The 23317-nt window shown below is 36.3% G+C and overlaps 1 protein-coding gene across 1 annotated transcript in view; it reads left to right on the plus strand.

Moving 5' to 3' along the window:
• The first annotated feature begins 9333 nt into the window (after positions 1 to 9333).
• The window catches only part of SYT1 (synaptotagmin 1), a 675493-nt gene continuing 661509 nt past the window's right edge, over positions 9334 to 23317 (plus strand). The window contains exons 1-2 of the mRNA XM_051846474.2: positions 9334 to 9655; positions 11349 to 11389. The gene's annotated coding sequence lies outside the window, so the exon portion shown is untranslated. The remainder of the gene's footprint in view (positions 9656 to 11348; positions 11390 to 23317) is intronic.

The raw sequence follows: 23317 nt of genomic DNA on the forward strand, positions 1-23317 counted from the left end.
CTCCCTCTCCCCTTCCATTCACATCAAGATTCATTTTCAATTCTCTTTATATACAGAAGATCAGTTTAGCATTTTCAACTATCTCATTATGTCTCTGAAAGAAACAGAACCAGAACTGAAATTCATCTCTATTTGGCCATGGAGTACACAAAGTTTTGTCACATAAAACATTTTGAGGGATAATTCAAGTGGATGCCCCAATAAGACATTACTTATTTGCTTACCTAGGGAAGTGGTTGGAAGAAGTCTCATTTTTCATTTTCTAAAGATTATTTTTTTATTTACTTGAAATGCAGTTAGAAATGAGGAGGAACAGAGAGATCTTCCATCTGCTTGTTCATTCCCCAGATGGTCACAATGGCCAGGGCTCGGCCAAGCCACAGCCAGGAGTCTGCAGTTTCTTCTGGGACTCCCATGTGGGTGCAGGGGCCTAAGGACTTGGGCTATCGTCCATTGCATTTCCAGGTGCATTAGCAGGGAGCAGGATTGGAAATGGAGCAGTGGGGTCTTGAACCAGTGGCCATATGAGATGCCAGCATCACTTTTGGAGGCTCAACCTGCTCTGCCACAACTGCAGCTCCAGAAGAAATTCTATTGAATGTCAAAATTTATCCACAAAACACTATGAACATGTGATTCCTGTTTTATATATGAGTACTATGATCCTTAGTTGGCCAAGATCACAAAGTTTTTCAAAAGTGGAGCCAGGATCTGCACTCAGATTTTTCTGTTTGCCAAATTTTACAGCATATAAATTCACTGGGCTATATTGTTAAAATGCCGATTGTGATTCCATAGGTCTAAAATGTGTCTGGGATGCATTGTTTATAACAAACTAGTCAATGTCAATGCTTCTGGTTATTTATCATGCTTGGAGTAGCCATGTCCAGACTACTGCCGATATTGAAAGCATGACAAAGGCTAGAGTAAACTGTTGGAATATTTGGGAAAAGCACAAGAAGAGTAATTAAGCTCATCTTACTTTTTTCTTCTGTAAGATGGAAAGTCTCAGTAGGCAACAAGCACTTTTGTTATGTCGTCACTAATACCTAGAAATAAGCACTAGTTGAGTAAGTAAGGGAGTAGTGGAGACAATCAACCATGCCAACTTATACTTCAGTGGAGCAGCAACGCTTATGTCAGAACACCTGCTGGATTTCCGCAAACTTTTAGTCATGGTTTCTGCTTCACGAAGTGTTAGTTTTGGCCTCACATTTCTCCCCTTGACCAAGACTCCATTTTGATTATTAAGCAGGAAGTTAACACAAGGGAAACACTTTTTTTCTTACACAAATTAAACATAATTGTGCCCAACTATCTTTAAAAACATGGGGATCTTGATAGTTCTCATGTACAACCCCACTGTTTGCCTGCCTAGTCACTGCTTACTCCTATTGAGTAGTTAGTAAGTGTTCATGAGGAATTCCAGGCAAATGAAGATTAAACAAGTATTTAACTTTTCCTTTACCTATTTGAAACACATTTTAAGTTACATTATGTAACCCTAGTATATATACATCTGGAATATAACCTATTCATAACCTTCTACCTGTGTTTCAGAAATTAGATTAATTTGTTTTTGCTTATCTAGAAGGAAATCCATTAATAATAGCTGATGACCCTAATATGTTGCAGGGTAATTTAAAATAAGCACAATTTTGTCAGAGCTTTTATATTGCATAGGCATGCCAGTGAAACTTGATTTTAAAAATTGTAGTCAGGGGGCCAGCACTGCGGCATAGTTGGTAAAGCCACAGTGCTGGTGTCCCATACGGCCGCTGGTTCAAGTCCCAGCTGCTCCACTTCCAGTCAAGTTCCCTGCTAATGTGCCTGACAAAGCAACATAAGATGACCCAAATGCTTAGGCCCATGCACCCACATGAGAGACCTAGAGGAAGCTCCTGGCTTCAGACTGGCCCAGCTCTAGCTGCTGAGGCCATCTGGGGATGAACCAACGGATAGAAGATCTCTGTTGCTCCTTAGCTCTTTCTTTCAAATAAAAATTGAACAAATCTTTTATAAAATTGTGCTTAGTTGCCTTCAGTGTTCACTTAATATAAATGAAGTTTTTAAGATGCATGTATAAATTCGAAAAGCAAAAAAAAAAAAAAAAGACCAAATTACTGGTGTTCTAGTTGTTGTAAATTAAGAATTATTTATATTTATTGTTTCAGTTTTATACAAAAATGAAAATCAAATTTTTTTTTACTTTTTACTATAACCGGAAAAATAAAAACACTTTTAATTAGTCATTTCAGTTTTCTTCATGTCATTTTCTCTGAAGCTAATACAGGTTTCTATGTCAGTCTTCACCCTAGGGTGATAGTCTCATTTTCTGGAACTTCTGAAATCATGAACCATACTTCTTCATGAGGTTTTAAAGCATTATTTTTTTTGGCCTTCCATGTGAAAATATTGGAAGTTAGTAATAATAAGCCCATTTCTATGGAAATGATGTGGATATTATTTAGTCAATCTTGCTAGACGCTGAACAATTCATGAACTTGTTGAAATTCAATAAGCAGTTCATGAATACTTGAATTGAGAGATTCTATTTTTTTTAAGTCAGGAACTGGTAAATACCATCAATGACAAATACTATCCCATCAAATTCAAATTGCTTATGAAGCGTTTCAGTTTTGAAGCTCACTCTGAGTGCACTCACAGGGCTGGAAATGACGAAGTGTGACTACAAGATAATGAATTTCATTTTCTTAGGTGGTTTCTAAAACCAGCTCTGTGAACACAATTCAAGAAGAGGAATTCCAAAAATGTTTTAAGCCATGGCATCCTTAGAAGGAACACACACTCTCCCAGGGCAGTTTCTAAAAAGGTCAACACTCATTGTGGTGTTTGTTAATAATTGTCCTTGCTATTTTATTGTCATACTTTGTGACTTGGCACAGGCACTTTGAAAGTGAAGGAATGTCTCAGAGGTCCTAGGATGCGGTAAGCCATGTTCGTAAGGGAACAGTAGTGGAAAGAATAATAAAGTCACATCCCCAGTGTTATCAGCAAACATCCTTAGTCTGCCATGGATACATTTTTAATTGCTCTCCTTAAAAGCTGGATCCAAAAGCCTTTGAAGTAAACAGCTCCCTGCCATTATCCTCTTACAAGTGAACAGCCTTTCAATCCTGCTCTGATTCTCAGAGAGGAAAAAAAGGAGCATTTAGAAATGGTTCTGAAATACAGTTTCTGCTGTTGTCTTCCTAAGGGTGATCTTACTCGCCTATTAAACATTTGTAATCACACAGGGCTTAAAATACGGAACTGCAAGCATGTTAGCACAGTGTGTAATCTCGGCGCTCAGAAGGTATCCTGCACACACAGGGAGCTTATTTGCAGAACTGGAGCCGCTGCCGCTCCCCAGGGAGCTGAAGCTGCCAGTCCACCCTCCTAACTCCCTTGGAGAATAGGTAGCAGCAACAAACCCATGTGGGCGGAAGCTGAAGAAATGGAAGACTAAAGTAGAGGAGGAGGGGAAGGCAGCGCACGCATGGCACTGATGGAATAAGTGACACAGCTTGAATTCAGCAGCGCTTCTGTGCCTGTTTTTAGACTGATGCTGTGTATAGCTCCCCCCATCCTCCTCTTTAAATTAGCAAACATAATCCTTGCTAAGCACCTGGCCGCCTTGCTCCTAGACCGCATTGGTGTCTGTCTCCTTTCATATGTCATTTTAATATAAAATATGAATGCAGATTCACTGCTTTTAGAGATTCACTGGGAGTCTGCTGATATTTTTCTAAGGACAAGAACACTTAAAACTACATCTTTGTAACAGCATTTTAAGCACTGATGTAATAAAGGGGTGATAAGTATAAGCAAATGGCTTAGAGGAAAATCAGTCTTGCTTCCAAAAGTAACAATTTTAAGAATCTTATTGCTAGACAAAAGTAATCATGAAAATGAAATAGTAGGTTATGCAAACCAATTATTATGTCTCTAGTTTTTCTGTAGTCCAAGGTGGGGAGGAGCAGTGGAAGTAGCATGATTTCTTTAGGATGATAGGAATAGTCCAATTATACAAAATATTTTAGTTGGTTTGATAAATACTGAAAATTTTGTTGTAGCAGTATATAAAAATGTCCTTTTCTTCAACAACACAAATATTAAATCCTCTTTGACTGTTCATGTGTGTTCATCCAAACCAACAGTTCTGCACCTTGCTACAATTAACTATGAAAATGTAGTTCCCCTGGTCCAGTGCCACAGCGCAGCAGGTTAAAGCCCTGGCCTGAAACACCACAACCCATATGGGTGTCAGTTCTTGTCCTGGCTGCTCCTCATCCGATCTACCTCTGTGCTATGACCTGGGAAAGCAGTAAAAGATGACCCAAGTCCTTGGGCCCCTGCACCCATGTGGGAGACCTGTAAGAGGCTCCTGGCTCCTGACTTCAGATCAGACCTGACAATTGTAGCCGTTTGGAGAGTGAACCAGCAGATGGAGGATCTCTCCCTCTCCCTCTCTTCCACCTTCCTTCTTTCCATCACCCTCCCTCTCTCCCCCTTCCTCTCTCCCCTTCCCCCCCTCCCCCTTCCCCTTCCCCTCTCCCTCTCTCCCCCTCCATTTTCCTCTCTCCCTATCTCCTTCCTCCCTCCACCTTTTGCCCCTCCCTCCCCCTTCCTTCCCCTTCCTCCCTTTTCCTCCTCCCTCTCTCCCCTCCCTCTCTCCCCCTTCCCCTCTCCCCCTTCTTCTCCCTTTCTCCCTCTCTCCCCCCTCTCCATTTCTTCCTCTCCTCCCCCTCCCTCTCTACCTTCCTCCCCCTCTCCCTACCCTTTCCTTCCCCTCCCCTCTTCCTTCCCCTCCCTCCCTTTTCCTCCTCCCTCTCTCCCTCTCCCTCTTCCCCCTTCTCCCCCTCCCTCTTCCCCCTTCTCCCCCTCCCTCTCCTTCCCTCCCTCCCTTATCCTCCCTCTCTCCCTCTCCCTCTCTTTCTGTAACCTGCCTTTCAAATAAATTTTTTAAAATCCTTTTAAAAAAAGAAAATGCAGTTCCCAAGATAGACTGTTCTTAGTATTTTTTTTTTTTAAGACTGACTGCATTTATCTGAAAGGCAGAGTGACAGTTTTCCATCTGCTCGCTCACTGCCCAAAGCGTCACAAGAGCCAGCAATGGGCCAGGCCAAAGCCAGGACCCTGGAATTCCATCTGGCTCTCCCACATGGATGCCAGGAGAGCAAGTAATTGAGTCACTTGAGCTGTTTTCCCAGGCACATTAGCAGGGAGCCAGATCAGAACTGGAGCAGCTTTGGCTCCAAGATACCCTGATACAGGATTTGATCTGGCATTGCAAGCAGCAGTCCAACCTGCTATGTGACAACACTGGCCCCATCATTATTATTGAAGACAGAATTAGATGGGTTATTGCTCATATGAAGATCTGTGAACCTTCCCACATAGGAATGTGTGTAGCAGTATTACGCATTTTGACTGTAGCTACCATCTTCATGGAATTGTGTGCTATTATCAGCAATTGTTTTAGTTGCAGCTATATACAAAGCAAAATCAAAAGTGAAAGCTCTTCATATTCTGGTTCCTTTTGACTCCTGAATATAGTCATAGATGTGTCAGCTCAGGCAATCAGATCTGTGTCTGAGATCTGTGAATTACAACCACTAAATATTTTGCACACCCTCTTCCCCTTCAGTGTATGTAAAAGCTCACATAAAAAGTGGGGGGGGGGGGGCGGATAATAGCAGCTATAAAGGAAAGAGAAAAGTAAATACAAACATTGAAAAGGAACTAAGGCAAATATACATGATTCATCTGAGACACATTGTAATAGGAAAATAGAGTGTAAAAGATATGGAATGAAGAAAACATGCATGAGAAATTAATTATGTACTCGTTTCAGAATGCTTGGCAAATTCTCAATTTTAAGTGTGGGTTTAGACATCATCTTTACTTTGATAAGCTTTTTCACAAGTTCCACACTTCAAGTGTGTTCTGCAGTTTTTTACAGAACGAATATGAAAATAGCTTAATTCTAAAAGAGTACTCCTTTAGCTATTACTGCACATATGTACTTAGGAAAATAATCAAATTCCTTAATATCTTGAAAATTTATGTTTAAAAATCTCATGAATAAAATATTCACCATAGTTGCCATTGACAATGTGTGAAATACTGGATCTTAGTACTATATTTGTTATAAAATTATAATCTCAATTTGAGAATATTCCAAATAGAGACTACAGTTCTTTGATATATCTTATTGTTTGAGCTGTATTGAACATCAAGTCATCATATATGTTGGTAAAGCTGACTCAATTACAGCTCTGACTCTTCATGTAAGTAAGACTTGAGTATCTAACTTCGTCAGAAATTTGATAGCTTACCTCAGGCTCACAAAAAGTACATTTCAGTTTTCAGAGATGATTGAAATACATTTGTACTTTTAGTCAGTAGGGTCTTTCTGTGAAACCATATATACTGCTACTTAAAATCCTGGGGTATGGATGCAGGCTGACCTGATATTCATTCTATGGTCTGTCACTTACTGGCTTTAGAAGCTTGGACAAATCATATAAAGTCACAAATTCATTTTCAGAGAGAAAATGTAGAAGACTGAAATTTTTATCTCATAAGACTGTTCATGAGGTTTTAAATAATATAAATAAGTTGCTCATAACAGTGCCCAGGATAGGTGATTTGCTATTGCTATAAACCAAAAGTAAGTTAAATTACAATGACTAAATTGCAATTTCAGTAGGGAGCATCAGTTTGACTGCAAACTCAGTATAGAATATCACTGTAATATATTGGGAGATTATCATATATCTCTTAATAACCTGTAATCACATTCTTGAATAATCAGGAAACAGTATTAAACCTTGAGGGAACAGATTACCTGCCACATATATGGCTTGGACTAGCCAGTCTCCAGTATCAACAGTGGTATTGACCAAAATTGGGAATTTTAAACAGTTCATGCTCAAAAACTTACTAAGACAATCTAAGATGTAAGGAAAATCAAGCCAGTCTGAAAAACAATCTTATTTTCATGAAATGAAAATAAAAATCTCAGAGGTATTTGGTCTTGGTCTTAAAAACTAAAGTAAAAAGATGGAGAGAAAAATAGAGTGTAGGTGTTACATGATTCAGTTATTCTTACTGGAAGCTTTTTATCTTCAGGTCCATAGATCAAATATGATGCCAGGCAGGACAGAAACTAAATATACCCGCTGTTTCTGCTGTGGAAAAGACAGAGCGTGATTAAGCTCTCGTCCCACCCAGGTCCACACCACACTCAGCTCACCCAGAAGTGAGTCACTGCTCCGATGCTCTGATTGCCCTGGACTGCCAAAGCAGTGATTAAGTAGCTCAGAGCTTGGGAGCTAGAGGGAACCTCTGTACTAATTCTCCTTCATGCTTAAATGGAAGCTGATTCTGGAGGAAATCCAGTGATTGCTAGGGATTTAGGGGGATGGTCTTGGGTAAACCATCCACAGGAGCTGATGCCAGCAGGCTCTCTACCGAGCAGATGAAGTGCAGGCTGGGGAGCCCTTCAGATAATTTGTTTTTCATATATAGTGAATGTTTTCAAATATAAATTATTAACTTTACTTTAAAGGTTGATGGTATAAAATGAATTTTCCATGAACCTACACACCAAATGGTCTGCAACAAAATAAACAACTGAGATACAAAACATATCTCTACTCAACATATGACCAAGATATTCCTTTAAATAAAACATTGGTTTTTTTCTTCTTGGATTCTGTAATACTTAACACTAATTTTGTAACAAGAGAAAAGAGTAATGTGAAGATAATGAGAAGATTCTTTCTAAATGGCTTGAAATAACATATTCACAATTAATGATCCCAGCAGGTTATGGTAGCTGCTGGTTAGTTTCCTTGTGTGAGGTTTGTGATGGTGCTACCTGTACCCAAGTTTTATGTTAAAAGATTATCCATGTATATATTTCTATACACTACATATTCAGCTATTGACAGAGAAACTCAGCATCACATGTATGCATTTGTGCACACTTTCAAAATTGATGTGAATTTTAAAGCATCTACCACTATTATTCTAAGTATGTGAGAAGGACTTAATATGTCACCATTGTGAAGTGGTGGTCAAGGTGAATACATTTGGGCAAGTTAGGCGGGCAGAATAAACTTAAGCACAAAATGCTTCAGATATACTGGCTCCTAGACCTCTATAAGCTTACAATCAAGAAAAGACTGAATTAACTGACTTTACATGGGCAGTATATACAGTTATCGTGGTAAATAGGTCATTAGAATACATTGAGCAAGTTATACTTCATTTTCAGGTATAAAGTAATAGAAAATTCTGCTAGGAAGAAGCTGCAATCAAAGAAACGGTTCACGATGCTTGAGCATTCCCACTCTTATACACTATGCTCCTGTCATCTGTTCATGATTTCTATTGAGCTATTTGTGTTCTTTTTTCTTTTTCAAAGATTTTATTTATTTGAGAGGTAGAGTTATAAACAGTGAGAGGGAGAGACAGAGAGAAAGGTCTTCCTTCCGTTGGATCCCCAAATGGCTGCACTGGCCGGAGCTTCGCTGATCTGAAGCCAGGAGCCAGGTGCTTCTTCCTGGTCTCCATTTGGTGAAGGGGCCCAAGCACTTGGGCCATCTTCTACTGCTTTCCCGGGCCACAGCAGAGAGCTGGACTGGAGGTGGGACAGCCGGGACTAGAATCGGCACCCAAATGGGATGCCGGTGCCGCAGGCAGAGGATTAACCTACTGCGCCACCAGACCAGCCCCTATCTGAGCGATTTGAATCTCGGTAGCCATGGAGTTGAACTGCTGTCTGCATTTCAGCTCTTCAGTTACGCATCTCATTGGAAGCAGATACGTACCTCTGCTGAGCCTCCGTGTTCTCTTTGGTAAAGCGGTTTGTAAGCTGCAAGGTATTTTTCAAAAGAGAGGTGGAGATAATGAAGGCCAGGTAAGAAGCTCTGGAAAAGAGACACCACTCTGAACAGCCTCAGGGGCCAGCCACTCTCACAAGAGCTGAAGAAGCCAGGCGAGGGATCGCTCTGACGGACTCCAGGATAACTGGAAAGTGTGTGTTGAAATAGGCGAGAAGGGAAGAGTGGCCGCATCGCTCATTCCTCCAGCTCCAAGCAGTGTAGCTCCAGGCCGCCTGCAAAGGCGCATGGAGACTGAATTCAGTCAAGGCCACAGACTTAAAATGCATCACCAGGTCAACCGGTAAAAACCCAGTGCTGGCAGGGCCCCAGAGCTGCTGCCTCCAGGCCAGCACCTACAGAGTGAGACTGAACCCGCCTTAGCCACCAGTCAAAGGACGACAGCGGAGCAAGATTCCAACTGCTGGAGATAGGGTGAGAAAGCACAGGGCTTGCCTTGCACTCATGTCCATGAGCTGACCCAGCACTAGAGGAAGCCCAAGGGTCCCTGACTGGGGACTAAATTAGGAGCGGAGCACCCTCTGATGCTGAAACAGTACTGGCACATGGACCGAATCGCGGTAGACCTCGACTTACTGCACCGAAGTGTCCACAGCCTCAGAGACAAGTGAGCAGGCTGTTGAGAATTCTGGATGGCAGGTACCAACAAAGCCAGCTTAGGAAGATAAAAACCATTCAACATTTCCTACTCCTTCACTTCCAGACAACACTGCAGTCCAACAAGTATCAAGAACTCTAAGGTAAGCACAATATCACCTGAACACAAAATAAAATGTCAAACTGAATTAGGTAGCAATGGGCATATGCAACTTTTCGACTGCAGAATTTAAAATAACTTTTAAGTAAACTTAATGAGATTGAGGGAAACACAGAGACCATTCATTGTTCTAATAGAGACCTAGCGCAGATAGAAGCAATGAGATAGTCACAGTTTTTGCTGAATTCTCTCGTCAGGCCTTGCACAGTCCCAAGCACCCAGTAGACGAATACTGATCGTAAAATGACATTATTTGTCCTCTTCAATGACATGTGTAAAATTTTAAATTGTTTCTCGTAATTGTGTTGGGCTTTCACCAAAAGTCCATGTTAAACAACTGGGAAACAGGAGTAGTACAAGGTAGAGCAATATCAGTAAGAAAGTATAAAGGGAAATGGATTTCAGTGCTTAAGGAAAACTAAAGATTCTTTTCTTCATTTGTTGTATTTAAAATTTTGTGACCAAAATATTTCACTTTGTGTGATACAATGCTTTCACAATCAAAAAAATTGAAAATAGCAAAAAAAAAAAAAAAAAAAAACAACAACATCCAGTGAAATTTCCGTTGAAGTTCGTAAATTGATCTTTCTCCTTTCATGTCATTTTGTACTAGATAATTTCCTTTCAGTCACATATAGCAAAGCACTTTTGTAAGTGAATTCTTATGCTTTAAATCAAGTTTGTCTTCAAATGTATTAACAGAAGATAATGTTAATTGACAGAATTTTATTTACTGCAAGAATTTACCACATTTTTTTCTAAAATTTGTATCCTTTTATGAATACTACAAAATGGAAATGAATAGAGGGAATTTTTTTTCTCTGTTCATGTCTAATGAGATTGTATGTTATTGAAGTAATATTAATTTTTGTTTTGCATCTGGAATTCAATGTAAATTGCATAACCATATGGAAAATGTCTCACTTCAATTAAAACACAGTAATAAATTAAAGTACTGAAGGTATGCAGGACTTGGATTTAGTAAGATATTTACTGTGACAAACAAAAAAGATCCAAAACATAAAGTTTAACTTAATAAAATAATAAAATACAAACATTTTAATGACATCAATTTGGAACTTTTAAATTTATACATTTGTTTGTAGCCACCTTTGTTTTTTATTTCTATTTATTGCTTCATTTATCTTTATTCACTTCTGTTCTCAGATGGATTGCCCTATGGCCAATTATGTTATGTTTTATGTAGTGCAGGAGTGAAACTATGTTTATCAAAAAGAGTACTACCACAAATACATCCTAGATAATTATGTAGAGATAAAAAATCTGTGAAAGAATGTTTATTAACATAGTAAAATATTCATAAATTGATTTGAAAAGACAAAATTGATGGGAAATCAGGATGCAAAATTTGTATATTCATAATTTTATGTAGAAATATATACATTTAAATTGAAAAAAGTCTGGAAGTTAATGCAGCACAATTTTCTATCTGCTGAGAATGTTGGGAGCTTGAGGAAAAAGTAAGAGAGATATATCCTTTTAACTTCTCTATTCCAAAAAGTCCTGTAATTAACCTGTATTAATTATGCGTTTGAATATGACTCAACATTTCTTTTGAAAAAAGTTTTATTTATAAAACTAAAGGAATTTAGGGTTAAATTTTAAAGGGTCATGACTTTCCTTCATTCATGTCTAATCTGATTTTATGTCCACAGGTGATATGTTCCTTTTGTGCTATAAAGGATGCAAAATCCAGGTAAGAGCCTTGTTTTTCATTATTATAACTTGAGAAAAAGTTATCCCATACTTCTCTTAATTAGGACTCCAAAATAAAATTTTATGTACTGAATAGAAAAAAGCGACAAATCTATCCACACAACTACGGAGTACTTCACAAAAAAGAGCATCAATAACATTTTGTCTTAGAGTTACTAGTGTCGTGTTTCAGTAGCGGAAAAAAGATGGGTTTGTGTGTGTGTGTTTTAATTTTTACAGAGTTGATAGAGTATGAGATAGGATAATATTTTTATTTGATCTTTTAAACTTTAATTTGAGCTTTAAATCAGTTCACAGAACTCTTTCAATTTTTATGTTTTTTCCTTTTTGAAAGTAATAAATGTTGAAAGGTTCTGGAAAGTACAAGTAATGCTTGATACATTGATAAAACAAAGCTGCAAAAGAGCATACTGCACAGACAAGACCCAATTGAGCGTGAGTTTTAACTGTAATCTTAGCTGACATTTATCTAAAATTGTCTCCTACTTTGTCATTACTCTATAACAGGTACAAGTTTGAGCAGCCCATAAATCAGAGGTTCTCTAATTCTGTCTGAAAAATCAAGGCTGATTTATTTAAATTTATCTGAAATCCCAAGGCCCTGAGAGAATGGAGTATTAAATGGAGATGTATGGCTCTCTAAGAGGTGGCAGGCTTTGCACTGGCCTATAAAATCTATACACTTGCTCCAGACTTGGAGCCGATGAAGGTTCTCAGCTTCAGCATAGAAGGTATTAAGAAAATAATCTTTACTTTGTTGAAAAGCTTGAGCCCGTCCTGTTTTATTCCTACAAAATGTCTCTTAAACTGACCTTGAGAAGCTGCTAATGAGGACACTGACTCCTTTTTTGTGTGAAATCTTCTGTTTAAGACCTCTGCATAGGAGGCTTACAAATGATTTTTTTTCTCTGGAATGCAGATGCAGAGTCTGGATGTTTAGGTCAATTTTCAAGTTTGTTGTGTGGAACAATGCCAGGTTCCTGTCTCTCAATTTACCACTCTAACAGTGTTTCCTCATTCAGCATGCACAGATCTAAGGGGAGGGTGACATACGTTCACACACATTAAATTACTGCCGTCCTTTATTACATTTACATTGCTAAGTGTTTTCAATTTAGGACTGAGGATTTAGGTCCTTAAACAGCATCTGAAACAAGCCACAGTTTATAAAAACTCTGATTTCAAAGTTAGCCTTGAACAAATCTGAGGTGAATAGTTATCTGGTCATGTATCTTCCCAGTTTCTCCAATGCTTGATGGATTCCTGTGAGATAGTTTGAGCTAAACTTAGAAGCTTTAGTGAAAAGTCATTTCAACTGCCTTACAGCTCATTATAATATCTTAGTGAAAAACTTATTGTCCCCAAAATCTCAAGAAAGCATTGTCTTTGCCTCTAATTGTGTCTTTTAAACTTTAGTCTGTAATTTATTTTATTGAAAGAAAATGTTTTAAAACTTATTTGTCAAGATTATCTACTAAAGCAAATATATTGGTGAAATAAATTTTTTAATCTAACATATTTGTAAGATGAATTTACAGATTTATAACGATTATGTCTAAGAATACTTCTTATTCAAATAAGTCCATAAATTATTCTCACAATATTTTAGGATTATGCTAGTTGCAGGAATCCTTTATAAAACTGCAGGCATATAAAACCTTCATTTTGTGAGAGCACTGTTTCAGAGCTAAGATATTACCATACTCTCCACAAGATCAAGTATGAAGTATGAAAAATGGAAAACATTCAACATGGAGAAAACTGCATGAAGCTTCCAGGGTTCTCTTTTCAACCATTGTGCGTATCTTGTATTAGGGAATCGGCAGGGATTTCAGAGAAGAGAATTTTTGGCCTGGAGCCCCGCAATGCTACTGAAAGATAATCTAGGAAAGAAGTCTTGGGATTAAGTGGTTGCCACTGGCATGGAGCAAACAAGTGTCTGCTTGCACATGAGCAGGGATTTAGGGATCTGGCCGGAGATCTGTCAAGAGTAAAACCTGCCCCCTGTGCATTTGAGAATTTGAGAAAAACAGGTGAAAATAAATAAATAAATTTAGGCAGTGTTTGTCCAACCTTTTCTTTCTCAACATAATAGACTTAAATTTATTTTAAAGATGGTCGCTTCCTGCTCTTTTGTTAGGGTGGAAATTTGAGGGCAAAGCTGACTCTTACTCTTGGTAGCGAACAGTGAAAAGTGGCTTTCTGGTGGCTCAGGATCTCCCGCCTAGGGTTCACGTACTGTCTTGTTGCTTCAGCACTTTGGTGCTGTCATGGCTTCCCCTGCTGCCTGGGAAAGAGCTGATAGTCTCAAGGGCAACTAAACTCACTGGTTAAAATAAAATAAAAATAAAGGCCTGCAAACACACCATGTATTAAATCCACTGCCCTTCACTGTGGAGGAAGCACTCTTGAACTCCTAGACAGAATCACCCTAACACTTTTATCTTCCATCTACAGAATACTACATTACTGATCCACAAAAATGATGTAAAGCTTACCAACAGTAAGGAGTCCATTATTTGTGAAATGTTCTTGTGAGAAAGAGATAAAGAAAAAGTCAATTATTCATTCGAAGTGCTCCAAAAACATACTCAACATCAGGGCACCGTGGCTCACTTGGTTAATCCTCCGCCTCCAGTGCCGGCATCCCATATGGGTGCTGGTTCTAGTCCCGGTTGCTCCTCTTCTAGTCCAGTTCTCTGCTGTGGCCTGGGAAGGCAGTGGAGGATGGCCCAAGTGCTTGGGCCCTGCACCCACATGGGAGACCAGGAGGAAGCACCTGGCTCCTGGCTTCGGATCGGCACAGCTCTGGCCGTGGCGGCCATTTGGGGAGTGAACCAACAGAAGGAAGACCTTTCTGTCTCTATCTCTCATTACCTCTGTCAAATAAAAAAAAAAAAAAAAATACTCAACATGAAACGGAGGAATACTGATATACAACCTCAACATAAATTAAACATAACCAAATCCACTGTAGCAGGTAAAGTTCATTAGAATGAATCTTAACTTCAAAATGGAAAGTAGAAATGGGAAAAAAATATCATGCATCAAAATAATTGAAATAAAGGCAACTCAAACAGATAAAAAGTGCCCAAGAGAAAATAAATACTATTAAATATATAATGTTATAGAGACTGTAGATGCAAAACACAAAGATAACAATAATAAAAATTAGAGAAATGCCTTAATGTATTTTTAGGAGGTAGATACATAAGACAGGCACAGGAGGTCCAACATTCACACAATAGGAATTGGAGTATCTGACCTGATCATTCCTTTGAAATGTCCATCTTTGTACCTGGAGAAATTAACCTGGAAAGATCAAGTCCAAAAGATATTGAACTAAAATTAAAAGAAAAGCTGTGCTTCCAGGGCAAATAGAAAATAAATCAGTTATAAAAGAAACAAGTTAGCGAGAAGAAAACATAAATCCAAAGTGGAACAGCATTGTAGTGTAGCAAGTAAAGCCGCCCCCTGTGATGCTGGCATCCCATATGAGCGCTGGTTCAAGACCCGGCTGCTCCACTTTGAATCCAGCTCTCTGCTAATGTGCCTGGGAAAGCCCTCTACAACTTTACCTTTCAAATAAATAAAATAAGTCTTTAACTATTCAAGAAGAAAGTTGAAGCTGAGTGCTTTCTTCCAGGTATGTTAACCATCAAGTGTCAGAGTGGAGCTGAAACTAAAACTAACAAAATAAAAAAATATAGGAAATATTTTAATTATGAACAATCTGGAGATATTTACCAGTACACAGTCACTATTCCAGCAATAGGTGATTGGGGAAATTTCCATAAAATAATGATCTTTCTAAAGAAAGCACTCCACTAAAATCACCCGGAAATAAAGCCACGTGAGAATGATAAGCCTGACTGGGAAGAACCAGCTCCTGTTGTCGCATGGCTTATTCTGAGTCTGGAGCAGGAAAACTATGAAAGGAATGTTCTGAGCCAGAAAACACAAACTGTTGAACATTAATGTAGCCATAGATAGCTGTGTGATGATAATTCATTAACCAAAATGAAACAATTTTATCATCAAAAAGAAAAATGACAGTAATATATCTTAAATATTTTAAAATGGACATAGCTTATGAGAGACAGAAACAGAAAGAGACAGTAATGATGACCATTTAAAAATACTCCAGGTAGGGATCATCATAACATATCAAGAAACAAAAACTATTAACTGAATTGATGTTAGGATAAGACAGTCACAAGGTGCAAATATGTCGCCCACCATGCAAGGGAGAATGGTTCTTTATAAACAGACATTAGTCATGATCTTTAATCTCTGAGCTTAATATCACTAATTATGGTGAAACCTAGTTTCTCCAATTGTGTTTATGCAATGTAAATATTATCAACCATGAAACATTCTCCCCAGGAATGTCTATCCCAAATCTAAATGAGTCTCTGTGCATGTAAACAAGTTTATAGCAAACACAAGGAGGTTTAATAATGTGTTGAGTGGTACCAGGAGTTGTAAGTATGACATTTAAAACTTACATTTCTTTCAATAAGAGGTTTTTAAACAAATTTCTTAGATTTAACAATTTTAACACTGTGCCATATTCAATTCATATTTAAATAATATGTACATCTGCATAAATATTTTCTTCTTGAAAGCTGGGATATTATGTCTCATTATGTGAGATTCATGACAAGGATCATAAAGTGAGGAAAAAAAGATTGTGTTACTATGTAGGGACTGTAATTCAGTGAAGATAACATTTACAACTATATGTCAAATTATAAAGCATCAATTCAGGATTCATTATTATGTGAGTTAGATATATCTAACAGTATATATGTGTGAATATACATAAAATATATAATATGTGTGTATATATGTACATATTAACTGCAAAATCAGAATCATGTTTTTAAATAACTGATTAGATATATGGTTTGTATTATTTCAACTTTTAAAATTGTTCATGCTAAAAAGTTATAGAAAAATCTCAAATTCAAATTGCATGTAGAGTGCCGAAAGAGACAGGAAGAAAAAAACTCCTTAAATTTTGGTGAGTTTTAAGAATTTTGCATGGGGCTGGCACTGTGGCACAGCAGGTTAACTCCCTGACCTGAAGCACCAGCATCCCATATGGGTGCTGGTTCTAGTCCTGGCTGCTTCTCTTCCAATACAGCTCTCTGCTATGGCGTGGGAAAGCAATAAAAGAAGGCCCAAGTCCTTGGGCCCCTGCACCCGCATGGAAGACCCGGATTAATCTCCTGGCTCCTGGCTTCAGATCAGCACAGCTCCGGCCGTTGCGGCCATTTGGGGAGTGAACCAGCAGATGGATGACCTTTCTCTCTGTCTCCACCTCTCTCTGTGACTCTGTCTTTCAAATAAATAAAATAAATCTTAAAGTATTTTGCAGAGATTTATAAAGCACACTGATTAAAAAATAAGATAATATACCAAAAAATGGCTTCAGTTGTAAATTTTTAACATTTTTTGCAATCTGGCAATAGTTAGATTTTCAAAGCATTCAGAAAAAATTTACTTAGAATTTGAATTTTGTCATCCAGTCATTCTGTCATTCAACAATGATGTCATGATAAATCGAAAATGTTTCTGTATGAACTGGTTGATCAATTAAAAGCACAGGTCCAGGAGATTTTCCTAGATAAAAGGGACCAATGATAAAAATCTTAATTTTAGAAAATTTTTATAAAATTAGATACCTGAAACTCCAAATAAAAATGAAATGCTGAGACCAATAAATCAGTTTGTTTATGAAAGGTAGAAGTAATATCATTTTAAAAATAAGGTAAAACTAAGGAGTAATGCAAAAATGTGGTATAAAATGAAGTAAAATAAGGACATTTTCAAATAAATTGATTTCAATTAATTAAAATGAAATCTCACAAATTAAAAGTAAATGCCATTATATGAAGAAAGTGAACAAAATGTAGATCTCTGATTATAAGAGATAAATCTAGTTCATAAACAATTACTGCAATTGGAAATGAAATGATAGGAAAAGGCATACCAGGTAAATGGCTCAACAAAAGAAAGAATTCTAGGAATTGATAGATATACTATATGATGATGAAATTTCACCAAGGTATTCCGTCAATTGTAAATACGTACAAAGTAACAAAATACTTTCAAATAAACATTAATGATATATCTAAAGGAAGAATTTGAAAACACTACTATTATACCTTAGGATTTCAATATAACTTGCTCAGTTACGGGAACGTCAGATAACTGGAAAAACAGCCCAAAATATTTTTGTATTCATAGCACAATTAACAATTTTGATCTAATGGATGAAAATATATATACATGCTGATATATATTTATTTACTAGATAAAGTATAGACATTTTATTCACTCATTAAACATTAAATATTAATTTTACTAAGCCGTAATAAAGGCCTCAAGTGTTTTCAAAAGCTACAAGATGTCAAGATTATGATTTTATTCAATAAGACAATTGACATAGGTGTTCATATAATGAATTAGCAGTCCCACATTTTTGGAGGTTTAAAAAAAGTATATAGATAAATAATTCTTCAAAAAGGAAGTTGTATACATTAAGCAATGATGAAAGAATAAAAATGAAAACTTCTTTGTAACTTGTAGATTACATTAAATGTTCTGTACTTTACATATTTTAGTAACCCTCAATCTATTTAATGTAAGTTAAACGGAAGTAAAAGTTTAAAATTTAACCTCTTATTAACTATATTTCAAGTGCTCAGTTATCACATATAAAAGCTCTGAATTAGGAGAAAATACTTGACAATATGTGTAATAAAATATTTTAATATAAAATATATAAGAAACTCTTGCAACTAAGTAAAAAGAAAATCAATCTCATGTAAACAATAGAAGTTCTGAACATTTTCCAGAATGTCTGGTATGCACATAAAAAGATATTCAACTCTATCAATCACTGAAGAAATGAAAATTAAGCTACAATGACACACAACTGTAAGTAAACTAGAATAGCTAAAATTAAAGAAACTGGTGATTTCAAATGCTGGCAAGTGGGTAGACAAACTGGAGCTCTAAGATACTTGTATATGTAGGCAGTTTTGATAAAGATAAATGCACACTTGCCCTGTAACTCAGCCATCTCCCTCCCAGGTATTTACTCAAGATAAAGGAAAATATTTGTTCACTGAAAGACTTGTGCATAAATGTTCATAAAGTTTTAGTCATAATGGCCATAAACTATAAACCCAAATGACCAACTGTGGATTAAAGGACAAACACATTGTTTGATAATCATGTAGAGCAACAAATTGCTTACAACTGTAAGCGGTAGTGTTAAAATCATTAGGAAGTAAAATAAGCCCAAAATCACCAAAAAATTATTTCTGTATAAATCCACTGATATAACATTACATAAAAATAAAATTTAGCAATCAACATTGATCAGGGTTGCGATAAACTTGAGGAAATTTTTGGAGTGATGGAAATATTTTATTTCTCGGCTGAAGTAGTAATGTGAGTACATTCTATGTTCTAAGTCTTGACTGTCATAGTAGTAACATAATTGGTGTAGTAGTTACAGGAGTATATACTGTATTCATATGTCTCAGAACTGTTATACAATTTACTGAAAATTCATGACATTTACTCTATATGAGGTAAACCTCAATGAAGCTAATTATAAATGCCCTAGAAGTGATCATGCAAAAAAATTATAAAACCTGAAGAATGCAACAAAATTAATGAGTTGGAAAAAACAGCATTAAATATTTACAGTATAATAAACAAATTCAACAGATGTTTAAGAAATTTTAAAAGTAATTATAGAAATGAAACAAAAATAAATACTAATGAACAAATCAAGACAGGTAAAAACTCAGACTTATCTAGCAAGACAAATTAGATTTTCAGTGGTGAATTGGCTAGTGCTTATTCCATTTTAATAATTAAATTAATTATTCGATAAATTTAATTTGCAATATTTATTAATATAATTAATAGTTAATTATAACATTAAATATACAATAAATTACATAATATAAAATAATAAATATATAAAATAAGTATAATATTTAATTATATTAAAATTTAATAAATATATTGAATAAATAATTGTAATCACAAATTAAATTGTTTAATATAAAAGTATTTAATATAAGATTATTGAATTATTTATTATTAAATAACTTAATAATTATTAAAACTAATGAATTAGTAACCAAAAAAAATCATCCTAAGCACTGACAATAGTAGGTTCAGTGAACTAAGGTTTATTACTCATCTAACTTTGTGCATCATAAATACAATGAAAAAATACCGTTTTGAGAAAGTTTCATAAATAGCATTAACAATGATTTAATTTTACTTTTTATATAACTGTATTTCAAGATGTAAAATATTTGAATTTTTATTTTAAAGTTTCCCAATATTTTCCAAATATTTTTCCTTTAAGAAACATATTTTTTAGCTATATGAGGGGAACATATTTCATGTATTTTATACATACAATTTTAACAGCATAGTGATACTTCCCATCATACCTTCCATCCTTCCCTCACTCCCACCCCCTCTCCTCCTTTTCTTATTTTTCTTTTAATGTTTACAATGACATACTTTGAGTTTTCTTTATAAACACAAGCTTAACCCTGAACTAGATAAAAAATTCAAAAAGTAGTAAGGAGAAAAACCACTGTTTCTCAAGAGCATAAATAAGGGCTATAAATAGGAGTCAAATCTCAAAATGTCAAGTTAGCCTATATACATTATATTTTTTGTACATTCTATATTACCACAAATCATAGAAACCATATTTTATTTGTCTTTGAGGGAAAGACTTACTTCACTAATTCCAACTGCATCCATTTTGTTTCAAAAAGACAGGATTTCATTCTTTTTTATGGCTGAGTAGTATTCCTTTGTGTGTATATGTGTGTGTGTGTATTTATCCCACGTTACTTTATCCAGTCATCAACTGATCGACTTTTGGGTTGATTCTATATCTTAGCTAGTGTGAGTTGAGATGGTATAAACATGGAGGTACAGATAAATCTTTCCTATGCTGATTTCATTTCCTTTGAGTAAATTCCCAAGAATGGAATGGCTAGGTCATTTTGTAGATCTATTTTTAGATTTCTGAGGAATCGCCATATTGTCTTCCATAATGTTCATCCAGGTTTACATTCCCACCAACAGTGTGTTAGAGTACCTTTTCCCCCACATCCTTGCCAGCGTATCTCTAAGAAAATATTAAGGTTAGTGACCCTATTGCATTTTAACACTATTTCATTAGAATTTTTGGAATATGAGACAAAACAACAGAACGTATTCTCATGTGTTGTAAATGAGCCACACATATGTACAAGGGAACTTCAAACAGTTTGTATAAATAGAATTAAAAGATGTTATCGGGTGACGTTGAGATGCACCAGAGAAAGCTTCTCCTTGCAGTGCTGGCATCTAATTTCAGAGCCTGGGTTCAAGCTAGGATGGTGTTCCAAACAACTGGCTTCAGACTGGACCAGTCCAGGCCATTGCTGGTATTTGTGAGTGAACCAACAACCTCAAATCTATCAACAAAATTTTAGTGATTTAAGTTCAAGCGTGTATTTTTTGCTCATTGATATTGATTTGGAGGCAGATGTTCCTTAAGTAGTAATCAGGAGATCCAGGATTCTTCCATCAGTGATCTCCATAACCACAGAGCCTCATGTTTGCATCAAGTCACTGAAGCAGGAGACGGTGGAGCACTCCTGTGTTTTAACCTTTGTCCTGGATATGAGAACGTACTTCGACTTTGTTCCCTTGGTTAGATCTCAGAGACCTCTTCACACCTAACTCCGACAAAAGCTTGGGCGGCAGTCAAGTTGTGTGCCCAAGAATAAGAGCAAATAATGATGGGTGTTGTGATACAGCTTGGGACACCTGCATCCCATATCAGAGTGCCGGTTCCAGTCTTAGCAACTCCATCCTCCATTGTCTTCCTCCTCCCTCCTCCCCTTCTTCATTTAAGATATACCAGTTTCGTGTATTTCATATATGCAGATTTATGAGCATAGTGATACTTCCCACCCCACCCTCCCTTCAGCCCTATTCCAACACTTCTCCTCCCTCTCCTATTTTCACTCTCAATTTTTACGAAGATCTATTTTCAGTTTACTTTACACTCATAAGGCTAACCCTACACTAAGTAAAGAATTCAACAAATATTATGAAGAAACAAAGGCTGTTCCTCTACAGTAGAGACAAGGGCTGTAAACAAGCATTGGATGTCCATCCTTCTGATCCAGCTTCCTGCTGATGTACCTGAGATACAACAGTGACCCAAGTACTTGAGTTCTTGCCACCCACATGAAACAACCAGATGGAGTTTCTGGCACTTGGTGTCAACAGGCATTTGGGAAGTGAACCAGTAGGTGGAAATCTTTTCGTCTCTTCATCTCTCTCTGCCACTCTGGCTTTCGAATGAATAACTAACTTTTTTAAAAAAGAGCAAGTGGACTTCAATGGTTTCCAGGATAGAGAATAATTAATTTTATGCTATCTTTCACTATCTCAAGCAAACAAAAATAACTGAATTCCTCTAAAGGAAAATATATAGCCTGGTGTTACAAGAAGCTGAACAAAAAATCATTATACCTTGGCCCTATTTCACCTTCAACAACTGAGTAAATAGGCAAACCATTAAACCTCTGAGAAATTCTATTTTGTGGGTTTTTGTGACGATTATCGCTAAGATTAGTTTCAACTTTAAAATGTGCTGACAGTTTCTAAGTAGTTGAGTAAGACTTATATGTGCGAAATGCCATCAACTTGAAAAAATTTGAAGAGGACTTTCTAAAATGAATATTAAATTCTCTATGGGTGATTGTTACATATCTATTGTTTGAGCAGAAATGAAAGTGAAAGTCAATGGGTAACCCTGCAATGTACTGATTTACTTTATTCAGTTTTAAGAATTACGTGTTTTTTAATCATTGTAGGCTGATATTACTTTCTGGCACATAGAAAGTACTCAATTAGCATGTACTGAATGAAAAGTGAATAATTGCATAAAATTAATTACAATTAAATGTAGCTATTGCGTCCTAAAATTATATCAAAATTATACTGGACATCATCTGCATGGGCAATTGAAAAAAATATACACTGAAGACTGGCAAAATTAAATATGTAAAAAGCAATATTTCTGACTTTATCATCAGATCCTGGTCTAAATGAAATTCCAATTGGTCTAATAATTAATTCTAACAAAATTCTAAAAAAATGTAATTCCACAACTGGGACTGGTAAATGCATAGATATTATGTAGCTCAAATGAAAATGACTGCTGCATTTTTCCACAACATATTAGGTATCAGAACTGATTTTTGTGGGGAATTTCCTAAGGGAAAGAACTGGAGAAGTACATGTATATGTAAATGTCAGACTGATTTTCATCTATTATTTAATTTAAATCTAAAAATACAATGGCAGTGGAGCAGTACATAAATGAGAGGACGTGCATCCTGAAGCTGGTTGAAAGCTTTTAAATTCCCTGGGCAAACTGACACATTTCCTATTTTCTAAAAGGAATTTATTAGTACATTAGATTCTCAGGGTCACAGCAAATGCATAATAATTACAACACGATACTCAGCATTTCTCAAGTTAACGTAAATTAATTCAAAGGACAGATTCCATGCAGTTCATAGACACAATTCTAAGTCTATAATGATACTTCTCTCCCTCCTTCCATCCCTCTTCCCTCCTTCCTTCTCACCTTCCTTGCTTTTCATTTTTGAAGTAACATTTTTAATTTACTTTATAGTCAAAGACATGCATATAGCTAGCACCCTGCTTCTCTACCATCTTAGAAGGCAATTTTCCTTTCTCCATTGCTTATTGCTTACGGGAGATAAAAAGTTTGCTCATATTCATGAAAATGCAGTCAAATATCCTAAAACTGATACTCATTCTT

The sequence above is a fragment of the Oryctolagus cuniculus genome, chromosome 11, assembly GCF_964237555.1.
Source record: "Oryctolagus cuniculus chromosome 11, mOryCun1.1, whole genome shotgun sequence".
Classification (NCBI taxonomy): Eukaryota; Metazoa; Chordata; class Mammalia; order Lagomorpha; family Leporidae; genus Oryctolagus; species Oryctolagus cuniculus.